General features: G+C 37.2%; 1 protein-coding gene across 1 annotated transcript in view; it reads left to right on the top strand.

Moving 5' to 3' along the window:
* Window positions 1-20451: 20451 nt before the first annotated feature.
* The window catches only part of LOC134741544 (LIM domain only protein 3-like), a 52181-nt gene continuing 49441 nt past the window's right edge, over window positions 20452-23191 (top strand). Inside the window, exon 1 of the mRNA XM_063674367.1 lies at window positions 20452-20470. The gene's annotated coding sequence lies outside the window, so the exon portion shown is untranslated. The remainder of the gene's footprint in view (window positions 20471-23191) is intronic.

The following is a 23191-nucleotide window of genomic DNA, read 5'->3' as shown; positions in this document are numbered from 1 at the left end:
GGCTGGTAAAACCCGACAGATTTTAAAGGTGTATTCTTGACCGCATTTCAGATTAAATGTATACACAGTTTTCTGAAATCGGTCTTAGTTTAGAGATAAATGAGTGACAAATTCTTGTGAAAATTTGTTTCTGTAATAACTTAGTAAAAAACGCCTTTTTGGCTGCGACGTGTGACTTGGTTTAGATATAACCTACTGACATACATTAAAGGAAACTTGCAATATTTATCTGTAAATAAAATAATAACTTTACTTATTCGTTGTAATGTTTTTTTTTTCGCCAAGATGTAAAAAGAAATAACGTGTCGTGTAAAGAAATTTTGAAAAAGCCGAATTTGACCAAAACTCATATACATTTTTTTGCTCCTTATGGCCTCAGGAATACGTGGTTAAAATCTGTCGGGTTTCACCAGCCGGTGTATCTACGAGTATACAAGATTGAACCAGAAACAACAACAATAACAAGCATCGCAATCAAAGTAGCAAATTTAATTGTTGTTATCATGTAAATAACCATCTGCTCTATCATTATCACGCAAAAGAAAACTTAAAGTACCTGCTTATTAAACACAATTATAACTAGAACGAATATTAAATTATTCATAATACCTAGTAAATATGCAATGAAAAATTCAATCAATGCATTAGTTTTTGCTACATGCCATTAAAGATGGAACAGTTGCGATTTGCGATATCTACTCAACAAAAACTGAAACATGATGTGTATTGTTCTTATGTGGAAACTAATAAATAAGCTATTTATTAATTACTGAATTATGATTCAATGAGTAATCGGACTCGAACAATACTGCTATAAATAATTCGGTTTCATTAGCTTATTTATTTTCACATGTTCGCTTGTAGTTGCGCTTTTACAAAATATATGCATTTCTAACCATTCAAATGACAATAACCGTATCATCAAAAATGACGATTCAAAATTTATGCAAGGATTTGTATAAAATTAAATTATAATTTCAATGACAGGTTTAACTTCTCTATATCGTTATCAATTTATGAATTATTATTATTATGGTCATATTTTAATTTGGTAACTTGGGTTTGGGTTATACCAGATAAACCAAATTCTCTGGATATGATGTAAATAGTGGACTTATTAAGTATAAAAACTGTTTATTGCATAGCTCTTATACTTTAGATTTTATTCATATCTAAAAAAAAACCGATTTCGTGACTGGCCCACTCACTGATGATCATCAAAACCTCTAGGGTACTTCCTGAAGACCTAGGAAGCTGACATTTGGTATGTAAGATAGTATAGTACACAAACAATAAAAAAATTCAAAAACTTCAAATGTTTTGCCGCTAAGGGCACCCCCTTAGCGGCAAAACATTTCAAGTTTCAGAAGGGGGGTGGAACTTTGTATGGGATATCAATAACCGCTGAACCGATTTGGTATCTATGTAGATAGTTTTTGTTATGGGGAAGGATATACCTATAGAATAGTTTTCAACCCCAAATGCATCCCGTAAGGGTGAAAAGGGGGTGGAAAAGGGCGTTAGGGGGGAAAAGGGGGTTGAAGTTCATATGGGAAAATCAGTAAAAAGCAGATACAAATTTCAGGATTTTGAATACGTATTTCAGGATTTTTAATAAGTAGTAAATTACCCCCAACCCTTTAAATTAGGAGATGGAAGATTGTCATAACATAGGAACTTACAAAAAGAGGTGAATTCCCACCAAAAACATTTTCATGTAAAATGTTGCCAAAACGAAACCATAAGGCTCGCACTGTCAAAAAGTTATCAGATCTCTTGTAAAGCCAAGCTTTTAACTCTACAAGCCCTCACTTCACAAACTCTACACCTTAGTCAAAATATGTGGCTTGGCCGTTTCGTTAATACAAGAACTATTTTATAATAAAAAATAATGAATAGTGAATACATTTTTCACCTTACGCCCATGTGACAGTGCGAGCCTTATGGTTTCGTCGTGGCAACATTTTACATGAAAACGTTTTTGGTGGGGTGATTAGTTCTTTAAATAATAACTTGTAGGTACATATTAGCTTTCTGGTGCAGCATCTGCATCTGCATGCTGGTGGTGCATATCGGAGCGGCTAAGGCCCTCACAAATATCTGAACACGCCTCTATTGTCTGGGCGTTAAAGTGCGTGTTCAGATATTGTGAACACCTTGGGCGCTCCGATATATCTGATGGCGGCTGTACACTAATTCCTCACCAGTGCACTGGCTTAAATGAGCGCCATGTTCGATTATGTAGGTGGGTAACTGTGTACTTGTCGGGCCCGCGCCCGTGTAGGTACGGCACCCAATTAGTGTAACAACAATAAATTAATTAAGGCATTGTAAAATGATTGTCGGAATGCAAACAGACTTCACATCGTGTCTCAATTATAATTGATTCCATTAACAAAAGCTTCGCCCATAATTGAAAGTAGACAGTTTCAGTAAAAGGGAGGGTAAGGTAATTACAAGATCCAATTTAGAATTGCCAACTCTACACTTTGCTGTTAGTTTCAAACAAAAGCTTAATTAATTAAGTCGAGAACAATTAAGCTCACTGCCGTAATATTCTCAGCAATTACGTGGAATTCGACGTATTTTGTAGCCGTCGGTAATTGCCAACGAGACTCGAATCTGATTCTATCTGACGCTAATACCGCACACACCCATTAATTATCCGCGAATACTTAATTGGAAAATTTACGACCAATAGCTAATACTATTTAGGTAGGTAAGGAGATACTTAACCGCCTAATTAAATATGCCTTTGAAAAGAAATATCATACGTCCTCTGTATCTGTAGGTATTACCTGTACCTACTTTAACTGGAAATTATAAGTAACAACTTTTTTCAATAGCGCTCCATGTCCGTTGCATATGAGTAATTATGTCGCATAGCATGATAGTATTGCTAGTTACGTCCAGTGAGTAGTGTGACTATCACGTTTGATCGGAGGGTGATAATGAGAGTTGTTAGTCGTCGGGCGCGTGTACTCCTAGTTTAGGTTTCGGCTGTCAATTTCGATGTATGGGGTCTAATAAATCAGCGGCGTCGTTAGGCGCGCGGGCCGCTAACTGGCAGGTAGGCGCATGTAACGAGACACATTTCCCAGCGTATCCTTTCAATTAGAGGCGAGCGGGCGCGGAGGCGGGTGCGGGAGCGAGCGCGGAGGCGGGCGCGGGCGTCCCGCCGGCTGGACACCGCCAGACTTGCTCGTTACGCGCCCGCCTCGTTAGGGGAATTGTTTGTTCGAGTATGTAAAAATGTGTTTATTTGCACATACGCTCTGGGGTAAAAATATATGAAAAGACCCTTTTAAGACTTTTAATGATTTCCCGGCAAAGGGAAATTGGGTTAGTTATTTTCCCCGGGGTTGCCCCTCGTTAAGTTTTAATGGGGTAGCTACGACGTAATCAAATGTACTTATTTAAGTTTACGACGTTTACTCCCTAAACGTTCGTGTACTTTGTCGTCAATAGAACTTATTAAACGGGGAGTGGTAGGCGAGTGTGGTCATGTGGTTTCTTTGTTCTTCTCGCATTAAAAGCCGGACTAATTAAGGAGCACGATGTTGTTAAATGACGTACGAGCTATTAGTTAATTAGGAATATGCGTATTTAATGTGTACTTTCTAAGGAACACGGTAACATAACGAGTGAGTGGGCTTCCGGCTCGCCCGGGGCGCAGCGCAGTCGCCGTATACCTGTTAGAACGCCTAATTAATCTCTAGTAAAATGTCGACGTCTCGTTTGTTTTTGCCAGGAACTCGGCTCATTAGACCGACGAGGCATGTTGATTACATTTTGCAGCGCTTATTAGTGCAAACTCTCATTAGGGGCCACTATTGTTGTAATTAAACAAGAAGCAACATCGACGACGGCTAAGCCGGAGCGCGATCGAATGTCGCCCCTGCGTCGTTGCGATAAGCGCGCGAGCGCATCGCACGCTGGCTGGTTATACGTATTGTGTGAATTTAATTAACGACTCAATAGTTACACAGTCGAAGAATGGAGCGAAGGGGGAGTTCTTATGGCGTCTGACACGAATCCATTGTTAGCGCGCAAAAACCGGAGGTTTGTTTAGAAGTGGTTTACGCAATTACGGAGGTGCTCTGTTTCGGTCGGTGTAAGGCGAGCCCGGGCGTCGGGCGTCGGGCGTCAGTTTAATTGGACAGCCGCGAGCGGCGCGGGCCTGCAGCGGCGGGTGCTCCAGCCTAACCCTTATAATTGGCTCGCCGCGTATGTGAGCTTTTGTCTGGAACACCTCGTCGTCGCTACTTGTGCCTCTATGACTTATTACTGCACTGTAAGGCTACCACTCCTAACTACTCAAACTCGCTACTAAAATACCTACAAGTAAATCATCATAAACTAACATGTCGGTAGGTAGTATAGGTACCTACGCACATTCTCAATGATAAACATTGACAGGGTAATCTAACAATATAGTATAAGGCAACTATATTTACTGGCACGAAAAGGAAACCATCGAATTTCGGCCCACTTAGTACTGATTGCGTAGGTACCTTACAGTTCATACTGTTTTAAAAAATAAATACGCATTTTATTACGCAAAATAGACAAAATATATTTTTAAAAGAAACGGAAATTGTAAATACAAAATAGCAAGAATGTTTCCGTCTTCCTCGCAATTCATCAAGATTTTAATTGGCATATGGCGGTAAACAAGGTCAAGAACCCCAATGATACGCTCAACAACACCTTCTAGGCTTTGAACAACAACTATTGTAATAACTAAGAGGGACAGAGATGGAGGACGGAGAAACAGATTGATTTGACAAATGCAATAAAGCTAAAAGTTTGTGACACATTCAATGACTTGGTTACCAGTGTTACGTAAGAGCACATTAGAATGACGCTAACGCTTACATTCTAGACCTGTGCATTGACAGAGGTTGTTAGATTGACAATTACTTGCGCTCTCTGTGTCTCTTTGCCAGAGATTTTAATTGTTTTAGTGATAACTTAAATCACACACAATATAACAACCCAGAGTTCATATTTCATTCCCAAAATCCATTTCTCGCTGATGTATGCCAGAGAGCTTCGGTGAATGTTATCTATTGAGTAGTAGATACACATATGTTTTTTTATTGTTCTCCATTCCCAGACATACTAATTGGTTGCTGTAAAAACAAACCTACGCAATTACTATTCCCTATTGCAGAAGTTTACTCAAACATTGATATTCCACAGCTCATTTAAATGATCATATCGATCATGGTTGTGAATGTTATGATTCGTTGTTTCTGTAGGTTGTTTAAGTTATGTATGTAGGAAGCATTATTAGGGATAATTTAAGGAACAAACAAATTTAATTGCAGATTTAAAAATATAAGTCCTCAGGAAATAATTTATAATTAATAGTAAGTATAGCCATATCAACCGATCACTCATTATAAATAACGTGTATGCTTGTTATGTGGCTAAATATGTGTTCAATGTGTTGTTTCTTGAAACTTGCTATATGTAGATACATATACTAGAAACATTCTAATACGAAAAAGTGGCAAAAATGTGAACAAATTTTCGTACTATTTGACATCTATCGAAACTGTCGAAAATGTGTGTGTCCCATTGACACCAGGCGGGCAAGAATGGTATATACTGTCCGTGCGCGAATTCCGTACACGGCTGAGGAATGTTAGGAATGTTGGGCGTCATGACAGAGTGGTGTCATTTTGTACGTACGGGTGCGGCGCACACCCCCCACTTCCTCGACCTCCGAATGCACGGAATTGGCGCGCGGACAGTATGCATGTAGGTAGGTACAAATCTAATATCCCTATTCAGTGCCTACCCAAAAATACTAAAAAAATACCAACTCCCTGAGGTAACTGGCCCATTAAAGTATTTTTATGTTAATTGATCGTTAAAATGTTTAAGTTATATGGCTGTAAGGTAATAGTGGGCTAATGAGAGTAGGTACACGAACGCTGAATAACATCACGAACGTGAGGCGTTTCCTTGTATTGTGCCTTGTTTTTTACAAGCTACACTGCGGGCAAACCCTGGATTATTAACGAAAAGAGTATTTAAGTCAGTGTTCACACTGGTTCTAATTCCGAATGCGGCGCCAATGTAATAATCGCCTACGATACGATACATCATCGGAATGTCGCTAATTAACGCTACCCTTTTAATACTAACTTCAAAATGCTTCAAGATTCAATTTGCATACACGCGACCCACGTCTTTGGTGAAATACTTCGGCCCTTTCCCCAGAATTGGGATCAAGGAATTGGTGTAATAGTACTGCTGACTAATGGCGAGGTTGCGCCCCACTCCTCATCTCACCTCCAGCTGTCATATCAGGAAATTCAGGAGTCGTGCGGCCGTAGCCAAGATGACATCGACAAAAGCCAATCGAATGTATCGGGACGACAGATGCGACGAAAGGTAAACTCATTATTTCCATACACTATTTTCGTTTGGCATTTTCTATTGGGACCGTGCACGATGGCAGCGCCGCCTAGCGTTCGCAACGCAACGTTGCACAGACGTAGATATGACCGATTTAGGCGGCCAAAAGTCGACAGAAAAAAATACCACGTGGAGGTAGTCTATAGACCCAGGCATATTATATGACCCTCCCCACTCCTTATCATCAAACCTGAACCGCATAACAGGCAGTCGAACTCTGACTATCGCTCAGCGCGCAAGTTTCTGTTCTCGACGCTCCAAAATATTGCAAGTTTTCCCAAGTGTTTAATTGGTTTTTCTGACGTTTTCATAAAGTTTTTTTGATGGATTCCAGTTATTCAGGTAAGAATTTATATATCTCAATAATTTTATACTACTTTTTTGACACATCAAATATTTTGAGCTCGTTAAATATGACCCTTCACAAAATGTTGTTTTTTCATAGATTTTGATTTTCAATGGTATTTTTGTTATACTTTAGGGTGCGTCCCTGTCTTGTATTGTATATGCCTGAACAGATTACTTAGTCGTCTTTATGGTGTCTCAGAAATTAGCCGCCACTAGCCGCCCCTATGTGGTCTTAGAGGCTTTCAAAGATAACCTGAAAGAAGCATTGAAAGTGAAGTGAGTGATGTATAAAGTGAAGTGATATTTAGTTATTTTTATTGTAGTGTAGATTTGTGTGTATTTTAATTTTGTATTAAATAAATTAAAAATATTTTTTTCATAATTTTTTTATATATTTTTTTGTTTTTAATTGACAGAATACAATTGATTTTAGTATAAAACAACGTTTTTACATTTTTTTATCCCATTTTGTACCGAATTATACCCTAAAATAATTTTGGCCGCCTAAATCGGTCATATCTACGTCTGTGCGTTGTAGGCGCTGTCAAATAATGAGCGCAACAAAATAAAGATATTTACTATTTCCTACAAAATATTTACTATGAATGCACTTAACAATGTACGGAATCTTTTAATTTTTTAGGGTTCCGTAGCCAAATGGCAAAAAACGGAACCCTTAAGGATTCGTCATGTCTGTCTGTCCGTCTGTATGTCACAGCCACTTTTTTCCGAAACTATAAGAACTATATAAGTACCTATAGATGTATTCTGTAAACCGCATTAAAATTTTCACAAATGAATAGAAAAAAAAACAATAAATTTTGGGGGTTTCCCATACTTAACCCTACATCAAAAAAAAATTTATCAAACCCATACGTGTTGGATACATCTATGGATAGGTCTTCAAAAATGATATTGAGGTTTCTAATATCATTTTTTTTAAACTGAATATTTTGCGCGAAAGACACTTCCAGTGGTAAAATGTGTGTCCCCCCTGTAACTTCTAAAATAAGAGAATGATAAAACTAAAAAAAATATATGATATACATTACCATGCAAACTTCCACCAAAAATTGGTTTGAACGAGATCTAGTAAGTAGTTTTTTTTAATACGTCATAAATCGTAAACCGCAATTTACCTTTCATTCAATCAACTCGAATATTTAAAAAAAAGTACGGAATCCTCGGTGCGCGAGTCTGACTCGCACTTGGTTTGTTAAATACACTTGATTTTTGCTTTATAAGAATTATCTGTCTATTTTATATTATTCGGTCAATTTTCTTCGTTGTTGTTTCGTTACAAATTCAATGAAAAAATGTATGTTTGATTATGTTCTGATGGCCCACTTTGTGATCCTCTTCCTAGGGATACGTATGATGCTTGCAAGTATAAAGACTAATTTTTGTTTTGTAAGAATTATCTGTCTATTTTATATTATTCGGTCAATTTTCTTCGTTGTTGTTTCGTTACAAATTCAATGAAAAAATGTATGTTTGAATATGTTCTGGCCCACTTTGTGATCCTCTTCCTAGGGATACGTATGATGCTTGCTAGTATAAAAACTGTGCCCTTTTTGCACAGGTTTTAATCAACACGTTTTATGTTTAATTATACGAATTTAATACCGCGATTTAATTTCATTGTTTTTACCTTAAATTCCGACGTTTCAGCTGAATTGCACCAGCTGTGGTCACGGAAAGACTGACGTCCCAGCGAAATGTCAACAGAGATCTAAGTAAAGAACACTAAACTACCCGATATTAGTTTTTTCACATCACCTATTCGAAAAGGGAACTTTTCTTCCCTGCTAGGAGGGATCAAAGTGGCACTTTTCTGTTCAAGGACATTTTGTTGCCAGTATGAAATATTGACACAAAGACATATGAAATTAGTATGCATATAATCGATTACAATTTCTTTATAATCGATTACGTGCATACACTTTTTCTAACTTAAATAATATTTTGTTGTAATTGTAAATAATAAATGTAATTAACGTATTTTAAATTAATTAATAGCATATTTAAATTAAGTAAATTAATTAATTAGCCTAATATTTACAAAGAAACGTAAAAAAACTTGTTTAATAATTTAATTATTATTTTGACATTTTAGGTCTCCTTAAACGCAGCCATACTTGTCTATGCAATTTAAAAAGTTTATATTTAAAAAGTTTTGTACAAATATTTCACAAAGCATTATGCGGGTCTGTATTCTGTATAAATTTGTAAATACTTAGTTTAAATCAATAATAATAGGCCTTTTCATCTGTCAGATGTTTTTAGCAGCATCCCGGTAACGACACTAATAATAATAAGTATAAGTGATATCAGTCTTCATAGTGTTCTTCCGAAGATTTGGTTCAAAGGGGTAAGAGCTAATTTGTTATCAGAAAAATCTACAAAAATAATGTACTTGATTTTCATTGTTAATGTACTTGATTTTTAGTTGTTTGCTGCTGTTTTTGAAAAGATATTAGGTACATAATTATGAGCTGTAGGTACTTTTAATTTGTCAGTACAGTCACGTCTGAAAATATCGATACGGACAAAGTGCCAGAAGTATGTACCTATACTCTACTAAGGTCGTGTACACATATTTTTGGCACTTTGTCCGAATCGATCTTTGCTTAAAATAATAATGTTTTGAAACCTAATATATGTATGTAATTTCCTCATAGGTGATGTGAAAAGCAGTATGTGTCACATGGTAGCAAAATTATTTTCACCTTGGGCGTTAACACTTGAATCCCTCACTACGCTCAGGATTCTATGTTAGAATCCCTCGCTACGCTCAGGATTCTATTATAGAATCCTTCGCTTCGTTTAGGATTCAATTGTACGCCCTCGCCGTAAATATGTCATTTTGCTCCCTTGTGACACAATCTACTAATAAATATGTTCGGGGTAGACACGGAAATTGCCACTAACTACCCGTTAAAGTTTAATGTTTTATTATTAATAAATCGGGGTAGACCCGTTCGAATAATTAAATATGTGTTCATATCGGTAGAGTTTAAAGTGTTATAAACTTTATGTTAAAAATTATGTTCTCCCGCTTAACACAATGACTGTTGTGACACTTGTGACAGAGTAGACGACAGACAATCCTACGTGCCAAAAGTATGCTTTTGACGGGCTTTCAATGACTGTCATTATAACTTATATTACAATCACCTAATGTTGGTACACTGTATTAGCTATACTATTGTATTAACATTCAATCAAAGATCCAAAAATCTTTGTTGACAGACTAGATTAAATGTTTAGCCGTTACGTTGTTAAGCCTGGAATAATACTATATCGTCAATACTGTTTCGTCAAGTATTATTGTAGTTTAACACAAAATAGCTATCGTGACCCATTTTTATCGTATGATTTTAAAGCTAAAAACGTAAACAATATAACTGAGAAGTAGGGGAATTGACAGAAACACTGCTACAAAACTTGGAATTTTTGGGAAACTTGCACGAAGAAATGATAGTCACTTGGCTAGGCAATGTTTCGTAAGACAGTGAGAATCTATTTAATCTATCGTACGCGTATAACCCTAGTCGACACATCGACAATCTATTTGTTACCGTTTCATTTTACTGGATCAAAACAAAATCATCCATTTATAACCCATCTTCGCACCAAATTGATTTTTCTACCTGAAGCACTTTTTGACGAAATCGCTTGCGACAGGCAGCCGAATGCCGTAGCGATCTTGGAGATTTTGTTTCATATTTCAAGTTTATTTATGGTACAAAACGGGAGAAATACACAAGGCAGGGGGAGACCGCGGGGAGACTACTTAGATGGGAGACTTGATGCATTTTGTAAAAAAATAGTGCACATGCATGCCAAAAATAAATAAGTATTAAAATTGGTTAAAGCCTCGCTCCCAGCCAAAGTCTCTTCTCTACTAAAAGCGGAGCGTGCATGTTACTCGATGCCCGCTACTTATCTTACTTAATAAAATTGAGCACCTGCAAGTATTAAATCTGTAAGATACTTGGCCCCAAACGATGCCCGGATGGAAGCTGGATAGTCCTAAGGAACAGCGAAATTGAAGCCCTAGTGGCTGAACCTAACATCATGGGGGAGACTAAAGCTCACAGACTCTGTTGGTTACGCCATCTTGAGAGAATGGATGAAGCGATGAGAGCGTACCTGGGCCGCCTAGCAGGAGGACGTCCTGTTGGACGCCCCAGATATCGCTGGAGCGACATGGAGGTGGCGGACCTGCGTGAGCTTCGAGTCAACAATTGGCGAGAAAAGTGTCTTGTGTCGGAGGTCAAGTCTCATTTTTGGTCATTGAACCAACGAGTAAGTACTTAAGTAAGTACATGTATGTATCAATGAAATAATCATCAATAGAAAAAAAAACCGACTTCTCAAAACAGTTTGAAATGCCATATAAATTATTGGTTGGTATTTAATTGATCACCAGATATAGTATAATTATAATCCATTTCGTCACGGTTTTCTAGTAGCATTTTGTTTCTATAAGGGTCACAGTTCTAACCTAACCCACTTCTCTGATAGCAGTTCGGTTCTGTGAGGACCGCAGTTCAAACCTAACCTAACCCACTTACGTAGTAGCATATCGTTTCTGTAAGAGTCGCAGTTATAACTCCGGGTCCGAACCGGGTCCAGGTCCAAGTCCGGGTCCGTGTCCGGGTCCTAGTCCAAGTCGAAATCGCCAAACGTTGTACTTTGATGCGTCGTTGAAGAGTTCCGTTCTGATCATCATTAGCAGTTCCACTTAATCGAATGCGACAGTTTTTAATGTAAATGCTTCATTTTCTGATGAAAATACAAAAATATCTATCCGTTATGCCTTTAATATTTGAAGACTTTCGTCGATTCCTCATGGATCCCATCATCAGAACTCGAGCTTGAACATGTGTCTTAAAAACTTGCTTAACTTAACATAACGAAGAGGACACATCGCCAAACGTGAACTATTTATGCGGCGTTGAAGAGTTCCATTCTGATCATCATCAGCACCAGCAGTTCCACTTTATCAAATGTCACTTTTTTAAATCTAAATGCTTGATGTGTTGATGAAAATATTCTCATGGATCCCATCCTCAGAACTGCGTTTTGACAAGAACGGGACCAATCTGATATACTTACAATCAAAAAAAATAATTTTCAAAATCTGTCCAAAAATGACGGAGATATGGAGTAACAAACATTAAAAAAAAACAACCGAATTGATAACCTCCTTTTGAGATTTGGAAGTCGGTAAAATTAGCTTCGGCTTGACCAGTAAATATGTGTGTATACCACTGTAGTACATATTTGTATGCCGAGAATTTAAGTTAATAACTGCTGACTGTAGGTACTTAAATTTAATATACCTAATGTGTATAATACTCGTATACCTATTACTTTAATTGACTAAACTTTGCGTAATGCACAGATAACATTATCAAAATTAATGTTTGTATTGCAGCTAATTATGTCACTCAGTAATTGGACTAATTAAGAATTTTAATTAAATTAATTATGTTGACAGTAATTGCGATCATTCATCAATTGTAATTGTGCCCCGTTCCTGTTTGAGTTGAAAGCAGATGCTGAAATTCACACTTTGTGGTTGTGTAAAGTAATAAGTTTTTCATTAATTATTATATTGCGGAATCAGGTTGTGAAAGAACGTCCCGTGTCAATATTTATTAAAAACATTAATTGACAGACTTACAGGTGACGCAAACACAACTGACAATGGCATGCGATATAGCACGCGCTCAGACTCAATGGCACACAATGGCCGACCGCTCGCATAAAATGAACAATGGCTTTTGTTTAACAGATTGCCGTCTTAGGCGTAAACATCATTTGAGAAGATGCAGACTATAACTACGTCCGCCACGAGAGAGAATTTTCTGAATTATCAAAGCAAGAAATGAAAATTTGAAACACGTGGCCTATTTTTCTTTTATAGTTCCACGTACTGAGAACTTAATATCCAAAAATTACATCCTGGAAAACTTCGATGATTGTATCTAGAAAAAAAAAAACATTGAGTTATTTCGTAGAACCTCTACGCTTGAGCACTACACTAGCGTAGAGGCTACACAAAAAAAAACTTGCCAAAATCGGCAGTTTATTTTAATTTCATCAAAAGTATTATAGAGAATGACAATTATTTTTCTGTAAGTCTTAATGCTTGGTCTAGGCCCCTTCAATTTGCAGGTCTACGTAGTATTCAATGAAATAGCGAGAATTAAAAACCTATAGCGTAGAGGGCACCAAAGATAGATATAACTCCGTAATAGATGGATACAGTCTAAGGAAAAAACGTGCCTCGAAAATCATGAAAATTTGATTCTCGATCAGATGGCGCCACTAGTTTTGGCCTACTCTCGTATAGAGGGCGTTGACTGTTTCGTTTGTTATTTATAATTTTAACGCATACCAGTGAAAGAACATGGATTAAAATCATATAAAAATAATTAACGCAAATAAAAAAAACATTTATCATTTTAGTTTTAAAGTATGTCGATAGATGGCAGTGAATTTAAAGTGGTTACAAAATTTACTATGACAGTACCGCTCTATCTTATTATATCCTCATTGAGGTCACACAGTTTAAAACTCGATGACAGGTTAAGATGCCACTCTTTTGAGAATCACTCATACAGAAAAAGATGAAACATGCCTTTTTCTTGTATATTCATGTCACTTCAATAGTTAAATAATACACGGATTCCAGAAAAATCACACGCGCAGGCTATTTATCGGTCAAGTCACTAAATGTATTAAAATGATGACTTGCAGGGTCAAAAACAAAGTGAAAATAAAAACAAATAAATGAAAATTATATATGTTTAGAATTATCTGTTTATCTGTCTTTCAAAAACTGTGATTAGTTATCGTGTATGGAATATTTGCTTTTAGGGGCCTTATGGCCTATGGCGGTCCCACCGTGTCTTCCTGTTTGGAATAACACCTTTTATGAATGCATCTCGTACAAGTCAATATCAGATCAGATCAGGTTGGGATTTTTAGACTGAGACTATTAGTACAGCACGAGCAAAGCTTCTGCATTTCAGCTTGGGCAAAATTTCAATTTCAATCTTTATTTGCAACCAAGTAGATACAGTTTACATAAATACACATGCAACTCAATGCTAGGTAGGTACATACATAACTACTAGGACCCTAATACTAGGAATTACTTTTATATTCAACTGTTCTCTTTTACAGGTCGCATTTCTCAACAAATTCTCATTATTTAGCTCATTTTATTAGCTGATTCTACAAGGATTTTTCACCTCAGCAGCTCGAACAAGCCTTCTTTCGTCACTCCCTGGAGTGAGGAAAGTGCGACTTTCCTCACTCCAGGGAGTGAAGAAAGTGCGATTTTTCTCACTCCAGGGAGTGAAACAAAGTAGCTTTTTAATTTAGTGAAGGCCATGAACAGCCAATTCATACTTTTATTAAAAAAAAATGTTTTTGTATTATTCTGTGTAATTCGAAATACATTTTAACCTTTAATATGTTCTCACTACTGAGGTGAAAAATTATGTGTGCAACACGAGAGTAAAGTTATTTTACGTCTCGTGTTTTTGCGTCCCTCGCTATGATCAAGATTCTAACTTGGAATCACTCGCTTCGCTTGTGATTCAATTATAGAGTCTTTCGCTTTCTCGGGACTCAAAATAAACACTCGCAAGGAAAACCAACTTTCCTCACTTGTTGCACAAATAAATATTTTCCGATTAAGTTTTTTAGTTTCTTTTTTCAAAATGGCGTATTTGGAGTCGCGAGTTTTACAGGAGCTACTAGAATAGTTCGAGTGCGGTTCTTCCCTAGGTGAAAAAGTAATTATTGAGTAATTTAAACCGTTGTTTAGTTACTTTGTGTCACGTTTGCGCCGCGTGCGCAGCGCACAATGCATTTCAAGTCGTCCGGAAACAATAGCCGTTTAACCGCTTATTAAGGCAACCTAATTAAAATCCCTTTTGTTGAGTGTAGTATCAATATACTAAGGAAACATACACAATTGCACGGTTGTGGCGTAATTATTTGTAAAATATGTGTTTTTAACGTAAATATATCCTTAAATCACATTTAAAGCATCTTTATCAATAAAAACTTACAAAATGCTGCATAATATGAACTCGTATAGCATAACGTGATAAAACGCTCGAATATTAACAAGGTAAAAAAAAAACGGAGCTATTAGCATAACAACAGAAGATTGTTACCAAGGGATGATGCTTGGTGCCTTTCACCCGCGTTAAACAATCTACTTTTCATATCGAATACGAGGAAAACAAAAAGACAAGGCAAATTTGCATAATCAGTACTTAGGTAATTAAAGTAATAGACGTATGGCCATGATTTTTTCCTTAGAACTTGCTTTCAATCGAAGACTTATCCACAGCGAAAAATATTAAATTGCAATATTTATGAAAAAACACATACCTATTTTAGGAAACCGCAGTAATTTTAAAATCAGCGGGATTGCCTGGGTGCCGGGATAACGCGAGGAAGATGATGAATTGTTTTTTTCTAAATATTATAGTCCAACTACCTCTACACATTTGTGGTATTTTCTATAAATAGGGACCTTATTGTCGATGGCGCTTACGCCATTATAAACGATGCTCCGATATAAATACAATGCCGCGCGACGCTGTGCGGCGTAAGCGCCATCGACAATAAGGTCCCTTTTCCTAGAAAATGCCCCATTTATGCGAAGTGAAGCGAATAGGGAGCGCGAATGTGTGAATGCCGAAAACCGTCTTTTCGTTCCGTCGTAACTACACGTGCCCGTTTATCAAAAGCTTGTAGCAACAAGCAACAAGTACACAACACAACAACAAGACAAGTGGAAGTCCCTTTTTGACAGCTCTTGTTAGAAAGGGACTTCTGCTTGTATTACAAGCTACAAGCTCTTGATAAACGGGCCCCACGCCTACTATATAATCTGTGCTACAGGTTTGGGTGGAATGGTTGTACATTGTCAATGTGATACTGCAAGTTGAGTTGTGCATTTCAGAAAACTTTGTAAAGAATACAACACCACAAGAATACTCAAAGACCCGAGTTCCCGGAAGCGGAGGCTGGTCTCTTCGACACACTTCTTACCGAGCGGATATGAGAGGCTATTTAATTTCCGCGGGTTCAGTGATCATTCTGTATTCAAATAAATACCTACCGATTCTACCGATTTTTACACGACTGCCCAAAAAAAAGAGTGTAATGTTTTACCATGATTGGTATACGGAGTTGAAACATTAAATATAAACATGTGTAAATGAGTCGTTAATGTTACAAGCAGTTTAGTACCTACCGTATGTAACTGTCCGTGTGAATGTGCCCACCATTATTTGCAAATCTAAATTATGCTAGTTGTAATTTTTATTTTGCTTATGCGTTGCTATTAAACGAAGGAAATTACGTCGTGTAGGTACTTTGTACATGGATTTTTTATTTCCATGGCAAAAGAAGATGTTCGAAATTAAATTATCGTAAGACATTTATCAAAATATACACGGCACAATAAATATAAATGATATTAATATAAATAACATTAGTATAAATGTGCACGGAGTACAGCCGCCGCGGACACTCGTGCCTGAGGGAGGACTCCCGAAGAGTCCGAAACATGTCGCCAAAAGCGACTAAAAATAATAGTGAGTGAAACCGTAGTGATCTAAATATTTTGAAAGATATTGTTAAATAATAATTAATTATGTATTCCATTGGATTAAAAAAGTTTGATATATCAATATATATATAATTGAACCAACTAGGAACAAAAACTTTTTGAAATATTTTTTAATTCTTTAGTGTATGATATCTATTTCAGTTTATTAGTATAATTAAATTATAAAAGATTAAAAATTATACACTTAGGTACTATGTACTTATGAGCATTAGGGACCAATTACACGAGCTTGTAACTTGTAAAATATGTGGAAAACCCTTTCTTATAAAAGGAAACTTCGCTTATTCTAGTATTTACTATAGGAGTTACCACATCTCAGGTCGTTGGTAAAGAAGTTGCGCAGTCATTTTCTAGTAGATGTAGTAGCTGAGTTTTGGGACTAAAACTAGTTTACATGTATTACATTTTTAATTACTTACTTACTTAATACATTGCTTAATACAATACAAATCCGTAGCTGACCATAATAACTTCTTACTCAAGTTTCGCGGTACGAGCCTAGTAAACTGATTCGCTACCTACTGAGCTTTATTCGGCAAATATTTTGGCATTCGGGTTTACCGGCGCCACGTTTACCGCTGTATCAATTACGACGGACGAGGGAGCGGAGCTAATCATGGATGCGGCATTTTGACTATGAATTGTGAAACAGTCTAAACTTTATAACTAAGGATGACTCACGTGAGAAACTGAGAACAGCCCAGGTCCGGGCTAAGGCATCCGACACTTCGTTTTCTATAAACAGCATCACGTGATCACCGGTCACCTGTCATAGCCTCCTGAGACCCAGAAGCATTTGTTTTGTTTTTGAATTTGGAACCCTTAGTTACTCAACAAAAGTTTAAAATAGATTTTGGAATATGTACAAAAATTTGTACGCGGGGTCTTAGGAGGATAGCAAATGAAGTGTCGGTTGCTCCGGCCCGGACCCAGGCTGTTCTCACGTGAGTTATCCTTTATTCCTTAGTTATAAAGTTCCTTAAGTAATTATTTTTAATAAAATATTTTGATTTTATTTAGAGTAGTCACACTACTATAATCAGGTGTGTGTCACTTCGCGTTGCAAGGCCGTCACCAGATCTGGTGTCGCATACAAAGCAACTAAACACTGCATCGCAGCTGGTTGCAGGAGCAATGACAAAAATGCTGACTACACATAAGTATATGCAGTGTGGAAAGAATGAATGGGCCCTGTAGGGTAAGTACCTCAAAACCTTAAATTAGCTCATCCAAAATAAACAAAACTGCATTCAAAGATTTTTCTTTTTATTTTTAATTTTGCTTGTCTAGAAATATTCTTGAATACCAAATATCCGATTTTATGGATATTTTGTACGACAGACGAGGGTAAGGCTTAATGTTTCAGTAACATTAAATGTATCAAATAGTAGAATAATATAGCGTGTTTTTTTTAGTCGGTTCGATTCCCGGGTGAAACAAGCTAATTTCAAAAAATCTTTGAATGCAGTTTTGTTTCTTTTTAAAAATAAAAGAATGTTTTCTTTAAGGGTACATCCATTAATTACGTCACACTAATTTCGAGGTTTTTCGACCCCTCCCGCCCTCCTTGTCACACTTGGTCACATTTAGCAAACCCCTACCCTGGTGTGAGGTCACCTTTTTTAAATGAAATCGGCAAATCGAATTAAGTATTATTAATATTTTATCAAAATATTTTTGACAAAAGCAATATTAGTAATTTTATAACCCAAAACATTAGGATAGGATAGAGAATTAAACGATTATAAACGATTTGTGACTCCCCCTCCCCCTTGTCACAACAAGTCATATTTTCTTGACCCCCTCCCCCCCTAAACGGGTGATGCAATTAATGGATGACCCCTAAGCAAAATGAGCTAACTTAAGGTTTTAAGGCACTTTTCCTCCAGGACCCATTCATTCTTTCCTCACTGTATAATATGTCCAATCGGCAACGTTTAAGCCCGTTTGCTATACCTAAACAGGGGTTTTGTTATACAGTGAGCCTTCTGTATGTAGTACTAATATTTCATTAAATCGTGCAGGACAATGCCGTGTGAACGAAGTCTAACGATGCAGTAATAATAACGCTGCTGCAGCGTCAATCCGGATATAACCTTAACAGTTAACCTAAGAGAAAAGTGAAAAGATTTACTTATACCTAGTAGGTGATCGCACCCGTAGTAGGAATAAGTAGTGTGAATATTATATGCCTTATCCGTGTGATTAGTTCACCTCCGTGGCAGCGTGGCGCTTGTGCTGACTTTAAGCGGTAGCTATAATATAAGTTCATAGCGCTGTCTCGCTCACACACCGGAGCGGCAAGCGGATCCGCTTCAGTGTAAGTAGGTAACCGCGTTAATTGGAGTTGCGTCAACACGCAGTGGATTGACGCTTTTTGTACTCCGGCCCTTTATACGATTTTACGCTATATTGTGACCAACATTTTATAGAAGAATAGAAGAAATAGGTTTGCTTGAGCCTAACTTCAAACGTTAATTTTAGCTTTTTAGCTAATGTATAAAACATCATTAAAGTGACTCAAAATACGCTTTTGTCGAGAGCGTGGCCGTATATAGCTAATAGATACCTATTCGAGAAAAACCACTATTCGTGGCAGTTCAAATATTAAGGGCCCGATGGAACGCTCGTGTGACGTGTGGGCAAGCAAGGGGCGCATTAGGGCAGGTCGGGCAAACTCGCCACGAACGCTTTATACAGCGTTATAGCGACCGGCAAAAGTGTGTACCCACTTTATGAATGAATTCCATCCATAAAGCGTGTATGCGCTTTTGCACGTGTGTGTACAAGTACATGCAACTCGCGTTTCCAAAATAGTTTAATATGTAAGTAGTTTCAGTAGAGTGCTTGCAAAAATATTTTTTTTCGTTCGTCGAAAGCCTTTATTCTAAATCTGATATGTCCATATATGCATGTGTTTGTGTGTGTATGTATGGTATGTGATTCTGATACATGTCACAAAAAATAAAAACTTTAATTTAGAATAACTTGATAACTTGTTTAAAATTACAATACAATACAAATACTCTTTATTGCACACCTCATTACAGAAAACAATACAAAGAATACAGAAAAGAAGAGGTTAAATAACAGGCGGTCTTATCGCGAAAAAGACAACCTTCCAGACAACCTTTAGGTAGCGGAAATAAATAAATTTATATCATGTCAGTAGGTGTTTCAGCTGCAATTAAAGAAATCTAGCACAGAAAATACACAACAATACCATACACATATACATACATATAGGTATAAAAACGTAAAAATGCCAGCTGTAAGGAAAATGAATCAGATAAAAGTATTACGGAGCAGATAAAAAGCAAAGTTTAACATGTCTCTTGAAGGAATTAGGAGATTGAGCGCACCTTAAGTCTACAATTACCTATGTGAGCGAGAATAACTTACAAGTATTTTATAGAATTGAAATCATAGGTGGTTGTACCACTTGCGACTGACAACCGGAAATTGTGCTTTCTTTAAACTATTGTAAAGGAATGTGCAGTTATATCGATGACAACTTTCTTATTCCTATAGGTGAATTCATCATCTTCCTCGCGTTGTCCCGGCATTTAGCCACGGCTAATGGGAGCCTGGGGTCCGCTCGGCAACGAATCCCAAGAATTGGCGTAGGCACTATAGTTTTTACGAAAGCGAATGCATCTAACCTTCTAAGTACTTCCAACCCACATCAGGGGTAAACTAAGGCCTTATTGGGATTAGTCCGGTTTCCTCACGATGTTTTCCTTCACCGAAAAGCGACTGGTAAGTAGTAGGTAAATATCAAATGATAAGTATTTCGTACATAAGTTCCGAAGAACTCATTGGTTCGAGCCGGGGTTTAAACCCGCGACCTCCGGATTGCAAGTCACACGCTCTTACCGCTAGGCCACCAGCACTTCCTTATTCTTAGGTGAATTACCGAGTAATATTTGGTTACTTTTGCCAAGGGTAAATACTAATACTTTATTTTTCTTTATTTCAGATTGTTTAATAACCTTGCTGTATAAATAGTAAAAGGTAAGCCCGTATGATAATTACACACACACAACACAACAAACAACAAACACCGACACACAACAATCGTAACAATTTTAATCTGTTTTACAGTCTTAGCGGAGTTTCCGTATAATATAATTCACAGGTGCTTGAATAATTTGAAACAATTAAAGTACCTTATTATCTAACATCTTAAACACCTGGACCCAAAGCGCCTTCAACGGAAGTCTTGACCTAAGTAGTCCTATGCATACACTTATAACGACCAAGGGCAGCTTTATTGTGCACAGTGCGATCAGATATTTAAGACAAAGTTCGGTTTTGCGAGCCATATTAGCCATACAGGTCGCCGTTGTTGTACACGACATGGAGAACTATTATATCTTACATCTCAAATAAATTAGCTTCAACTTACCTTTGGATTTGTATGAAACTCGCCTCTATTGTGCAACAGACGGTAATATCGTTGATTAAACTACGCCCCATCTCCGTCACGTCCCATTAGTACCGCTGCCACCGGCATCAGTTAAGATAACGCACCCCTAACCCGCAATGATATTTACATTCAATTTAAATGTCGGTATGACGTGTGGCGGGGTCGTATGCGAAGGAAACGCTTCAAATTTAAACTGACGTAAGCACATTTTACGTTATATTGCACATACGACTCGAACAGATAAACTGCAAGGGGACAGGCGAGCGAAAGTTATTATACCATTGCGTCTACACCACAGGGCGGTCTCGCTATACATCAAAAATCACTTGCGTTTCTATGTGTGAACGGCATGTCTGTACACGCGTCATGCGTCATTGTGTAAGTTGCTTAAAAATAGTACTGAGCGGCCGGCAAACGGCCGTCAATCTGCTGTCGCGGGGCGAGGTAATTCGAATCGGGGCGGGGCGGTGCGTGGCCGTTCTGTATGATAATACTATTACTTATTCTGTGTCTACACTATCGGATGCCGCGAATATTCGTGTAGATCTGTTTCACGAATGTTTGTGGGCGTCCGCTAAATGTGTCGCCAGCGTTACTTTGATTCTTAGTAGGGTGATGAAGGATAACAATATTGTGGGGTGTTTCTGGTCGGCGGCGATAGCAATGCCATTAAAGCTATCGTTGGATCAGCTCAGACGCAGCCAACATTGCCGTCGGACTGTCGCCGGGTTCACCCCTTGACGTTGCCATTTCGAAAGGGGATGCAAGGGAACTTTGCATTAAAAACCTGTCCTTATGGTAATAAGGTTTGTGTCGCATAACTAATTAATATCCAGATAGGCTAGAATAGTGGTATATTGGTGAAAGTTCGAGGATGGGGATCTGACTGAGAAGGAACGGTGGACTCAAATTATTACAGGGTGATCAATCCAAATGGGTCAGTATGGAGAAGTCAGAAACTATAGAGATAGCGAAATCTGTTCCTAGGAACCATGGCGTCGATTTTAGATTTAATAATAATGACATTCATTTTCTTAAACTCTCATACATAACCGAGAATCGAACCTGGTCAATATTCTTTATGTAATCGCGTGTAGACGCGTTTGAAGACGTGAGTGGATGAACGTGATATGACGTGACGTGATTTTTCAGATTTTGATTTTAGGCAATAAATATGAATTTGAAGCTATTATGAATAGCAGAAAACGAACGATGCTCTGGATATATTTGTAATCTATAAGAATGCTATTATCCATATTCAATGAAATTGTTAGCAAAAATCAATCAATAAATGTTTTGTTGATTGGATACAAGAAATAGTTAATTCGCCCCTGTATTTTATTGACCGAAGCGTAGCGAAGGTCTACGGTTTGACTCGCGCATTTTGCTTTTGTATGTCCGGATGTTCTCCTCGACAGGTCAATTTTGTGACCAAATTCTATGATTAAATAGAATTTTTTTGTCGACCCGGTTTTTGGAAATTTTTCAAAATGGCGGAGTCGTGATAGCTTGCGCCCAAACAAATAGTCGTATGGATATCATAACAGTATTTTCTTTTAGAGATATGTTTACAGATTAAACGGAAAAAAATGGAGAAATTTTGTATTGCTGGTTTTGGCGGTATTTAGATGTTTAGTTTTTACTCGAGAAAGAGTAGCTGTATTTCGTCAGCTAATATAAGAACTAGCGAGGCGTGTTTTGCAAACAGTCGCTTTTTTCGTTTGCAACGGGTGGTCCCTGGTTCGATCCCCGGTAATTGTATGCTGCTGCATAACTTTTTGTATTTTTTTTTCACTTAAATTTCGTATTGTTTTTTTATTTATTTAATATTTTTCTATTTTCAAAAAATGAAAATAATATTATTGATTGATCAAGCGCGGGCTAAGCGTATTCGTTTCATTTTTACAAGCTTTTATTTAACTAGACCTAAAACATATGTTTTTTTATTATAATTTTCTAGTGTTCTTAACCGCGGAGCCATACATTTATTTAGATTTAAGTGGTTCTCCTTATTCCGAATTTCATATAATTTTATTTACAGTATTTCTCTTAAAATACGTAGATTTTTTGCACTATAAACTTTGAGGTTTAGGTAGTATAGATTCGTTTGTCTGAGCCGGTTTATGGAGCCAATTATTCAATAATATTATTGAAAAATTCAATAAAAATTGAGAAAATTTTGCCCAACGCCTGTCCATGTGAGTGATCATCCATGTTAAACAAGATGGTGAAGTTAAGTTTAATAATAACTAACAAAGATGTCATTTTAACACAGGTGACCTAGCTAAGTAGTGCCTAATTTGCTC

The sequence above is a fragment of the Cydia strobilella genome, chromosome 5 (genome assembly GCF_947568885.1).
Source record: "Cydia strobilella chromosome 5, ilCydStro3.1, whole genome shotgun sequence".
Lineage (NCBI taxonomy): Eukaryota > Metazoa > Arthropoda > Insecta > Lepidoptera > Tortricidae > Cydia > Cydia strobilella.
The sequence above is the reverse complement of the archived record's forward strand: the minus strand, read 5'-3'. Positions and strand labels throughout refer to the sequence as shown.